The sequence below is a fragment of the Elephas maximus genome, chromosome 8 (assembly GCF_024166365.1).
Source record: "Elephas maximus indicus isolate mEleMax1 chromosome 8, mEleMax1 primary haplotype, whole genome shotgun sequence".
Classification (NCBI taxonomy): Eukaryota; Metazoa; Chordata; class Mammalia; order Proboscidea; family Elephantidae; genus Elephas; species Elephas maximus.
This window is the reverse complement of record NC_064826.1, coordinates 59,809,202-59,821,665: the sequence shown is the minus strand read 5'-3', so window position 1 is coordinate 59,821,665 and position 12,464 is coordinate 59,809,202. Positions and strand designations below refer to the sequence as shown.

The window sequence follows — 12,464 nt, the reverse complement described above, 5'->3', positions numbered from 1 at the left end:
TGGGGATATGATTTCTAGCTATATATTCACAATAACAAAATTCAATTAAAGCAAAACCAATTTACAGGTCCAGTGGAGTTCATTATAATGGGATCTTACTCATATTTGTCTTTTATCGGGAATATAAATCAAGCTGGTGGACATTTTATTCACCCTCCTTCTTTGGAAGTTACCTGCCAATTTAATTTATATATCCTGTTACACAAGAGGATATATTGGAAAGCCAGTTATGCCTGTGTGTATCCAAATTCCATGACAAATATGGCGCGTTTTTAGCTCATTTGGTAAGAAAGATATTCATAAATGAAAGTGGATATATTAGTGCAATTTTACTGAGAAATGCTGTATCACACTTCAAACTAGGAAAACACTTTTAAAGAAAAAGGCTAATCCTTAACTTCATCATGAAGACAAAAATTTAGTTTGCATGAGGCATCAGCATGATATATTTTCCAGAAGAAATACAAATGAACAAAACAATCACACTCTCTGCACAGCGAAAAAGGGCACTATAAGTTCAATTTACTTTAAATTATCTTAAACACATATAACCAAAATATGCCAGATATTTTTCTAAGCTCTTTAATATATAATAACTCATTCAATTCTTATCACAACTTCCTGAGATGATACTTTTATCAATTCTCTTTTATGAGTGAGGAAACTGAGACGCCGAGAGATTACCTGAGGTCACAAGGCTACTAAATGGCAGGGCTGATAATTAAATCCTGGAAACCCGAGTCCAGAATGACATTCTTCATCACTACTCCCCAGTGTGGGGTTAATGAAGAAAGTACAAGAAGAGATGGTACTTCAACATGCAAAATGTACATATGAAAATATGAAAGCTGACATCTACACCATAGGCCAGTAACACAGAGGTGTGTAGGATTGTGTTTCTCAAAGTTCAGGATACACAAGAATTACCTGAAACGCTTATTAAAATATAGATTTCTGGGCTCCATCCTCAGATATTCTACTTTAAGAGATCAGGTCCAAGGATTTGTATTTCTAATAATCTCCCTGGTGATGCTGTCACTGAATCAGGGACCACATTTTCAGCAGCGCTAGCGTAAGGGGCACTAGAAGCCTGAGGAATAGAGACTACTGAAGTCCCTAATGGAACAAGAAGCAACTTTGGTTAAGAAATTAAAAGCTGTCCAGTGAATTAAGAGCCAAGAATGGCAACTACCAACAAGATAGCCTTTGTTATTACAGTGACGATTAATCTATACAGGCAATCATGATAACAACCAGAGCTTCCAAGAAAGTGGGGAGTGAGGAGGTCACAGCCCAAACAGCTAGGCAGCAGAGTCAGCACCAGAAAAGAGATGAAAATTTGACATGTGTAGAGTGAAAAGGATGTTCCAGGTCCTTTCCAGGTTGAAGGTAGTTTGAGAATTCTAAGATCTTATATTCTTTCTCAAGAAATGAAAACCTGTCAGTGATTGTGGTTTGAGATGACGTTTGCCAACAGTTGTTGTTAGGCGCCGTCGAGTCACTTCTGACTCATAGTGACCCTATGTACAACAGAACGAAACACTGCCTGGTCCTGTGCCATCCTAAACATCATTGTTATAGTTGAGCCCATTGTTGCAGCCACTGTGCCAATCCATCTTATTGCGAGCCTTCCTCTTTTTCGCTAACCCTCACTTTGTCAAGCATGTTGTCCTTCTCCAGAGACTAATCCCTCCTGATAAGACGTCCAAAGTATGTGAGATGAAGTCTCACCATCCTTGCTTCTAAGGAACATTCTCAATGTATTTTTTCCAAGACAGATTTGTTCATTCTTTTGAGAGTCCTTGATATATTCAATATTCTTTGCCAACACCATAATTTAAAGGTGTCAGTTCTTCGGTCTTCCTTATTTATTGCCTGGCTTTCAAACGTGTAGGAGGTGATTGAAAATACCATGGCTTAGTGAGGCACATCTTAGTCCTTAAGTGACATCTTTGCTTTTTAACACTTTAAAAAGGGCTTTTGCAGCAGATTTGCCTATTGTGATGTGTCGTTTGATTCCTTGACTGCTGCTTCCATGGGTATTGATTGTAGATCTAAGTAAAATGAAGTCCTTGACAGCTTCAATTTTTTCTCCATTTTAGCATGATGTTGCTTATTGATCCAGTTGTGAGGATTTTTTTCTTTATGTTGAGGTGCTATCCATACTGCAGGCTGTGGTCTTTGATCCTCATTGGTAAGTCCTTCAAGTCCTCTTCACTTTCAGCAAGCAAGTTGTGTCATCTGCATAATACAAGTTATTAATGAGTCTTCCTCCAATTCTGATGCCCCATTCTTCTTCATTAGCCAGTTTCTCAGGTTATTTGCTCAGCATACAGATTGAAGAGGTATGGTGAAAGGATACAACCCTGATTCACACATTTTCTAACTTTAAACCACTCAGCATCCCCTTGTTCTGTTTGAATGACTGCTTCTTGATCTATGTACAGGTTCCTCATGAGCACAATTAAGTGTTCTGAAATTCCCGTTCTTCACAGTGGTATCCATAATTTGTTATGATCCATATAGTCACATGCTGTGTGTTGCCAACTGAAGGTTTCAAAATGCCTATGTTAGTCTAGCTATTCACTGTTTGCGGAATATATTAGAGAGTCCTTTCTGTTAATTACGTTTTGTGGCCAGAGCCCTTTCTTTCTTCCTTCCCTCCTCCCTTCCTTCATTCCAGAAACATTTACAGAATAACTACTACGTGCTAGACTTTTTAGACCTGAGTGGGTGTTGGGGTTCATTGAGTTTGTCGCCTAACAGGGAAAAATAGACACTACACACAATTAAGCAATTTTGCAGCTATGACAAACTGCACTTATGACCGTTCTTTTTTTTAGTACATCTATCATTAGTAATATGCACTACATACAGTGTTGCAGTGAATAATCTGCTGATGTTATTGTTCTCAGATGTTTACTTGCAGATATTCAATTTCATGATTTACTGTTCAAAACACTGTCATATAAATTTAGTTTTCTAAACTAAATCAGGAGTTCCAGTTGCTTGAAAAAAAAAAACAAACATGGCCCCAAATGCTGATCACTTTGCTAAAGCTGATAGGCAGATTTAGGGAGCAGTGAGATGTTACTGTGAAATATATGAAGAAAAAAAGAAAAGGACCATACAAACAACTCTCACTAATTTTTGGACTAGAAATGCCATGCCTATTGCCAGGGAAATCCAGATGATCTAGAATCTTCCACAAGCTGGAGCTATTACCATAACTGACAAAATGCCAATGTCTTCCAACTCTTCTTCACCATCGGAGTAAATCTGTATGATTTGTGTGTTTTTAATGTATGTATTGAAATATATCTGTAAGTTTATCATCAGTGTTTCCAGCCTCAAAGACAAAGATTGGAATTATAAAGATACTGATAATAAAAGGCAATTATAATGAAAACTAAAAAAAAAATAAAAAATGAGGTATTCGACTTACATCAGAGTCATCGGAAGGGAAACCCATCATAAGTTGTGGACTACCTGTACTCCATGAATTAATTGCGAGTCATAAATTCAGTGAAGGAGGAAAACTTGTTCTATATGCTGGAAATGGATGGGTGGTTGTGGAGGGAGAGGAAATCTGTGAAAGATTGTACATTATTGCTTACAATGTTGCATCTGCTACAGGAAAATCTCCATACTAGAGAAGGTCAAGTTGCCTATTCTCTGTGATATCTTTCACATGATTGGGTGGAAAAGAGAAATTTGAGTTATTTCATTATTGAACAAGAACAGAAGAGAATATCTGATAGAATTGTGCGTGTTTTTTCTATTTTCCCCCTGAAATCACCACATGTGAATGTCTAAACTCCTGGAAGATTAGTATTACTCTTCAGTTGACCATACAAACTTCACAGATATTGCTGTATCCCATTGTCAGTTTCAGGTAGTAAAAATACTACAGGTCGGGGACCCATAACTATGCAATTAATTTTCTCAGCACTGAGAGCTTCATGCGCAATTAGGTGCTTAAATGCTTTTTCGTTCTAGGCATGACGCTGGCGAAGTTTTCCTATGAATTTGATTGATGGTCTAAATAATGCTCGGTTTTACACAGATAATGGCTGTGTTTAATACAGTGTTAAGAGGATTGTATTTGTAATCTAAAACTTCAAAAATGAAAGAGAAATCCATGGATGGCATACATCGCCATTTTATGTCATTGGATCATGGGTTTATGTAGAGTTAGTTATTTCTGGCTAAATTTCCGGGTGGTGGCGACGGTGGGGAGGGCTAAATGTGGAGTATGGCAAGATGTTACATTAGTCAAACAGATGTTAACACTAACGTTTAGTATATGTCACAAAGGTAAGTACGATCATGTTCTAAAGTGGCATGATTATCTCTACAGACACATTGAATCTTTTCTCAAAAGTATTTCTATGTAAGTAACAAGAATGTTGGAATGTAGCTAACGAGAAAGTTGAAATCATATTTAGGACCCCTAACCCTCTGATGTGCTAAAGTGGAATCCAAACTTGCTTGTCAAAAATATTCCAGAGCTACTTTTTTATTCTTTCCTAGAATTTCATATATTAATCACATACTTAAGGAGTCCTGGTGGCACAACGGTTAAGTGCTTGGCTGCTAACGGAAAGGTTGGTGGTTTGAACCCACCCAGCAGCTCTGTGGGAGAAAGACCTTGGTGATCTGCTTCCATAAAGATTACAGTCAAGAAAACCCTAGAGGGCAGTTCCACTCTGTCGCATAGGGTCACTATAATTTGGAATCAATTCAACGTCACTTAACAACAACATCATCAAGTAATTAGAATTTGCATTTCCTGAAAAATGATTCTTTTACCTTCACGGTCTGAACCAATTTACAGGTACCAGCCATTGCCTACTTTTAGCCAGACTCACAGCATTAGGCTACCTGAGCATTTGCATCAGTGTGAGTATTTCCCAGGTACAGCCTAGAGTTTGTTGTTGGTGTCCCAGACTTAGCATGCGTGGCCTCAAGACTTTGGAAGGAAATATCACCTAAAATATGAAGACTGAATCAGGACCATTTTTTCACAATCACATTGGAAGTCAGGGAAAACACATTTATAGATTTTGAGTTGATGTTGTAATTTGGGGCATGCTGGTGCTGACTGTGGTGGTTTTTCAAAAGGCGTGCAGGCCTTCTTCCACACTCATCTTTTTGAGGCTGGTTATTTTCTCACTGGATAAAAAAAATTGCCTGCAATTCACATTGTTGACATGAGATGATTAGGATGCCTTGTAGTAAATTAGAGAAGGAAAGATAATATATGTTATCTAGGAAAAAATATATTAAAAGAGCAGGAAAGACACTCATTTGAGCTACAATTAGAGAAATAGAAACATTTGGAAAACATTGGAGGTATTCTATAAGTTTTAATCTTACTTAACTACTGATTTTAGATTATATTTAATGTTGTTACGTATGATTTAAGTACTTGTAAAACAATGGTGAGTCTTGGTGTTCACTTAATTGTAAGCTGTGAGCAGCTTGGCATAAGAGGCATCAGGCTATTTTTTAGCCCGCTGAGACTTGGAAGGGTCTGCGTTTCCAGGCTTGCTGTGTTTGCAACAAAGGACTTTTGCCTTGTCTGGCCATCCAGAAGGTGTCAAAGCTGATCAGTTCAATATCCTTTTTTTTCCCTCTCCATTAAATTTTTCCGTATTTATTTATTCTACTTTTTAGCTAACGCCCTTATCTGGGACTGTTCTCCGTTTAAATGTGGGAAGCACTTTAGCTACTTTATTTAGGGTACTGCCTAAAACACACACTTGTTCAGCTTTTTCTAAGGGTGAATCCAGCTCAACTAAATCCAGATGTTGTGGATCCGCTTTTCCCTCTTTTGATGATTCTCTCCTCCACCAGTCAAAATCCACAAAGAGTCTGTCCCACGATTGCTGTGTGTTTACTTGATTTCCTTTTGCTTACCTAGAACATGTTAGCTTTGTGTTAGATATTGAGTTTTTTGATCAATGGTTTTTACGTTTTCTCACTCTGGGTCCATTTGCTGAAAACATTTGTTTTGTACAGTAAATCTCCCTGACTGTCAGTTCCCTCATTTGTAAAAATGATATCATTTTCTTGTAGGGTTGATATGAGAATTAAATGAAATTAACATGGAAAAAAGGCTCAGTACAACTGCTGGCACACAACATGAATACTCAAGAACATTTTTATACTATAGTTAAAGAAATGTAGCTTTTTGATTTGAAGATCATAAAGGGAATATCCATATAATCACTAAAGCCTCTATCTGATGGAATAATTAAGAATCATATTGGTATATATATCCCAATTTTAAGGAGCAGTGAGATACGGACTGTCAGATAGAATGAGAAAGCATTATGGAAGGTGGACTGCTTAAAGAGTAGTCTACTAAGAATTTAAATCACATATATGCATGGTTTAACATTCATGTTGCCAAGTTTACAAGTCAAAACTTTTCATTGCACTTCGTTTTGAAGAAACTTTTTCAAATTTTAATTATTTCCAGTAACTAATGCGTTTTCCTTATGAAAATATAGTGTAGACAGAGCTGAGTCATGGTTTATTGATCTTGTCTTTTCCCAACCAATTTCCATTACTCTCTCTAGAGGTAATAATCTTTATCTGTTTCGTATGTATCCTTCTAGAAAGTTTTCCCTTTTTTATGTATATATGTAGAATACATGGAAACATGTTATTTTCACTTAAAATATAAATAAATGGTACTATACATGTTATATATTTTTCAACTTAATTTTTTTCACCCAACAAAATGCCTTGAGTTTTCTATGACAGTACATAGAGATACATATTTTTTAACTGTTGTCTAGCATAGATATTTAACTGTATCGTATTTTCTTTAGTCATAGTACTTCCTTTAGACCCAGGAAAAAGGGGATCCTGTTTTTGGCCTCACATATCACATACCCAGATAATAAATTTATTCAGAAGTATAAGAGCACCTGTCATTCTGGATCTAGTTCTTGGCCTGGCAAAGAATGACTGTAACTCTAAACATCCACTTCATGACCAACCTGATTTAGGCCCCAGGGAAATGCTTTTTCATGGTCCTTGATGTCTGCTCATCAAACAAATGGTGATGAGTTTGGAAGCCTATGACCCAGTGGGTGGTGCTCCTACCAATGGCAGAAATGGATGCTGCTTCTGAGTGGGGGGAGGATTTTATCTTAATAAGAGAAAAGACAAATTAACATGTCCAAATCTTCTTCTCAGATATCATAACTGCAGAAACTTTACAAGGTAAAATATTTTTTCCCAGTAGTGCTGAGTGCATTTTTTTTTTTTTTTTTTACTGTTTATCTGTCCCAATTCCCAATTCAAAGTAATCAGCACAGAATTCACAAGTATGGCACATGGGGTCTGAGGAACATTTTGCAATATGAAATTAAAAAAAAATTTTTTCAGATGTACAATGTGTGAAGTAGGTTATTGGTTCTTTATATTGACGACTTATAGTTGTTATTAGTTGTTAGTTGCTGTCAAGCTGGCCCTGACTCAAGGCAACCTTATCTATAACAGAACAAAATGTTATAGATAACATGATCACTGGTATTTTTGAGTCCATTGTTTTGGCTGTTGTGTCAATCCATCTTACTGAAGGTTTCCCCCATTTTCATTGACCCTCTGCTTTACCAACCATGATGTCCTTTTCTAGCGATTGGTCTTTTGTGATGATGTCTCCAAAGCAAACAAGCTACAGTCTTGCCATCCTTGCTTCTAAGGATGAATATTAAACTACAGAATTATGAATAATTTTATCTTTCTAAAAATATTTAATATTTTATTGTTTCCAGAACCTAAATTTAAAACTGGTTTTATTTAAATAATTTTGATTTAAAAATTTAATAAATATAATTTGCATTTTACCTTTTAAATTTACTATTCAATTTTGAATAGCTTTAAAGTAAAAATAATGTTTTTGAAAATAAAGTAATTATTTCTATTTTTATTTTTATAATTTATTTTATTAATATATTTTTTATAAGCTATATTTTTCCATAAAATATTGATGAAAATATGTTCAACTTTTTTACTTTGCATACAGTTGCATTTCAATTTTAATCCTTTCATAAGACATAAATAAAGTCAAGATAAGGATAAAAAAGTATAAAGGTAGAACTCAAAAGAAAAAAAACTGAAAAGAAAAAAAAGAAAAAATCTTCAGAGACAGTTTGATTAAATTGTTAAAATTTGGAAACAATAAGGTAAGAATTTTATGCTGTTGAATATAAACCACACATTTGCTAATAAGATATTAGAAATTATTTGTTTAATGAACATTATCTATCAGTGAAAGTGAGCAAAAATTTATTCTCACCAAATCTAAATCCATATCTTGAGTAGGTCACATAAAATTTATGCACCTTTATATGTTTTACTAAATGAAGTCTTAACTGCTGTTTGAAACATGAGAATAAAAAAGAAAATTATTCATACCAAATTCTCCAATCTGAAATCAACAAATGCAACCCTGGCCAGCCTATTAGAGGGAGAATATTACCATCATGAAAACAGCAAATTGGCAAAGAAAGATGAAGCCATTTTACTGTGATTACTAGAAGACAGTCCTGAAAAATGCCTGTCACATGACAGCATGAGGATATTTATATCAAAACATGGTCTGAGTCAATATTTACTATTTTCCATTGTGTACTGCAGAAAGTTTATATTTTATTTTACACCACACATTTTGCAAATGGAGAAATAAACTAGAAATTGGCTTTTCTGTTTTCATCTCAAATACAAAGTATTTTCTTTCTTGCGTTATGTGCTTCATAGTTAATCTTAAAGATAAGCTTTGGTCAGTGATGTATGTTATTGGGTGCTGTCAAGTTGATTCTGATTCAGAGTGACCACATGTGGCAGAGAAGGACTGTCCCATAGAGCTTTCTTGGCTGTGATCTGTATAGAAGCAGATCACCAGGTAGTTGGGTGGGTTCGAGCCGCCAACCTTTCGGTTAGCAGCAGAGTGCTTAACAATTGTATCACCAGGGCTCCTTCAGTGGAGTATTTTTTTCACTGGAAAAAATTACTTCCCCAATGAAAAGGACATAAAATACCAACTGCATGTGAAAGTGCACATATATATTAACAGAATTTAAAAAGTTAAATCAGAAACAAATAATTGTCAGTATTCAATATAGACAAGTGGACTCTAATAAAGAACATTAGTGTAATGTTCCTAAAAGAATCATATATGTTAATATTTCACCAAGAATAATGATCTGTTTTGAAGCACTAACAGAATGGAAAATATCTGGGCTTAGTAGAAATGATTTCCAAATTTATGCTAAAATGGCTGAACATGTAAGATGGCTAAAACATCATACTGAAACAAATAATGACTATTGAGGATGGAGAAATAAAAAATGAGATGGTTAACTTGGTGGGAAATCAAGTGAAAGAAAAAATAAAAATATAATTTTTACAAAGGACATATTCAACATGAGATTGTACTAGGAACGAGCCATGCTGAACAACTAACTTTTATGTACCATTTAACTACCAAGAAAGGAAAACAAGGAAGTTAAAGTGAATGACTATTTCATTGATTACACGACTGTTGTAGAAAGTACTGGTTTTGGCTTGAGTAGAAAACTTGAAAAACAGCTTTGAATTCTAGGTATTCAGTTAAATCATGATGTACAGCAAGCTTATGTTAATGATGCTAATGCGATTTGGTAAAAAAAAAAAAAAAAGGTATATAAGCCAGAGTTTTGGTCAAAATATTCAGAAGCATTCCGTGCTGTGTTTGGCACGTAGTTCAAATTCATTCCGACGAGACAGCTGTGGGAGGAGCAATTCTCTTCTCTGGAACAAGTTGAAGATCACATCTGATCCTTGTGATCAAAGATGGAAAGTCTTGATGAATAGCATATCAGGATGTTATATCATCCAAGCTTTATTAATCCCTTTTTGGATGCATGATGAGACTGTCAACTGAACACTGTTAAAGCAATTATATTTAGCTTACACAAAATGTGGAATGCAGTTGTATAGTTATATGAGACAACAGCAGACCTTCAAATAAAGAACCATATCAAATCTGCAGTTATTTGATAGTGAACTATTGCTTGTTATTAAAATGTTACCAAAAGTGTACCAAAAATCTAAGCGTGCATAGTTCACTTTTTAAGGAGTTAGAAATATTTTTTTTTCCTAATTTAGAGAAAAATTTTAGTTGAAAGAAAGTTCATGTGAAATATATGGCAAAAGTAATATTTGAATTAAATATAAGAGAAAGAAGAACCTTTATATGACTATGAAGGAGAAGATTTATGGACAAAGAAATCTAAAACTAATTTCCGCAGAGATTATTTCTGGCTGTTTTAGATCAAAGTATAATCTCAAGGAGAGATTTGAGTAACGTGTTGCTATATTTTGTTTTTCTTCACAATACTCCAGCATTGAAAAACCTGAAAAAAGAATTTAAGAAACATTTTATGAATTTAGGTTTTGATTTAAGTAATTGAATATCATGATGTGATAGTGACATACAATGAAATTAAGATTTTGTAAAATTTTCTGCAATAATGATAAATTTCATATGTATACTCATTACAATGTTGGAATATGATATATAAAATTCATTACTCATATCTAAATGTAAATATTATTTATCAATTTCATTGAAAAATTCATTGATAATTCCAGTTTCTATTTCTCAACAGTGAGAAGTGTCTCCAAATGACAATAAATAAAAACTGTGTAAGAACTACAGTGCTTCAGAAGGCTATCTAATTGGGCATTATGTGAAAATTTCACAAAAATTATGTGAAAATCTTGGCTATAACGATACAATTAATGCCTTTACCGAAACAGAGGAAAGATCAAGTTTATGAAATAGATGTATAATAACTAATGGTTTATTATGTTTTTATTTATTACTGTTCAAATATTACTAACCTATCAAGGAGCATTTAGACAATAGCAATAATAATTAAATTAGTCACCTTGCAATATTTTGGTTACTTTCATTGATATAAAAAATGTAGCTTTACACTTTTTCAATTTTGAGACTATGAAGGGACATTTGTCAAGATAGTAGTGGAGAATGTTGGATATTATAAGCTCGATTACAACTTTTAGAGTCAGAGTTATAACCTTTCTAGTTTCATTCAACTCTCCATGGCAGTACATAGGGGTACTAGTTTCCCCACACCTTTGCCAACACTCAGGTACTCCATCGCATCTTCTGCATCTCTTCCTTTCCAAACTTTACATCTAGTCTTTGTTATATTGCATTGATTAGAACCTCCAGAACAGTTGTAAACATTCTAGCCTGTTTTTAACCTTATTGGTAATGTTTTTGATATTTCACCTTACTTTCTTTAAGTTTCTGGTAGATATTTCCTGTCAACTGAAAGAAGTTCTCTTCTGTTCCTAGTTGGTTTTGCACCAAGAGTACTTCATCTTTCATTAGCTCTAAGGAATTCTCCATTATTTCTTTGAATATTGTTTTCTTTCCTTTCTTCATATTCCTCAATTTTAGAATATTTTTTAGAAGAATGTAGGAATTTATTTTGTTTTCCATGTCTCTTTCATTTTCTTCAATATATTCTTTCTCTTTATTCTGGTAAATGACAACCCATGATGTTGATTTTTCTTAAACTTAAGTTGGTGATACTTGCTTGTATGCTTATCTTTGTATGTAAGATTTATGCATGGAGGACCATGTGAGATGAATTGAAGGGGTTTTTACTCCAGTTTCTTCTCACCAAGATTCAGAAAATAGAAGATCAGCTATGGTTGGTATTAGGTAGCTTGCCTTCTGCACATAGATGTTTCCCTTATTCTTGGCCACCATCAAAACTACCAATGTATAGACCTGCCTCTGACCTAAGTCTACACTTTGTGCTCTCACTGCATGAGGACATCCCTATTGGGGGAGATGAAGTTGCAGGAGAGAAAGAGATATTATCTGTCTCGCATCTCCTACAGCACTACCCCAACTATTGGCTCTCACTTGTCCTTAGATCCCCCAGCCCCTTCCACATATCTTCTGCTCTCTATGTGGAACAATTATGTAGCCATTATTTCCTACTAATATTTTGTATGGGCAGTTCTGCTCTGTTCTATAGGGTCGCTATGAGTCGGAATCGACTCGATGGCAATGGGTTTTAATATTTTGTGCTTTGTTTTCCTTATTCAAACCAATCCTCTGCACTTTTTGTCTTTTAAGAATTATTAAGTGTAATTCCCCTCGAAGTCTCCTGGAGACATCTCTTCTTATTTTCCAGTATCTATCTAGTGTATAGGAGCCTTGGTGGTGCAGTGGTTAAGGCACTTGACTGCTGACCAGAAAGTCAGTGGTTTGAACCCACCTGCTGCTCCATTGGAGAAAGATGTGACAGTCTGCTTCTGTAAAGATTTACAGCCTTGGAAACCCTATGGGGAGTTTTACTCTGACCTATAGGGTCACTGTGAGTCATAATTGACTCAGTGACAGTGGGTTTGATTTTTTT

At 34.9% G+C, this 12,464-nt stretch overlaps 1 protein-coding gene across 1 annotated transcript in view; it reads left to right on the top strand.

The window, feature by feature from the left end:
• Positions 1-12,464, top strand: part of LOC126081573 (uncharacterized) — a 786,258-nt gene that overhangs the window by 324,794 nt on the left and 449,000 nt on the right. The window lies entirely within an intron of this gene.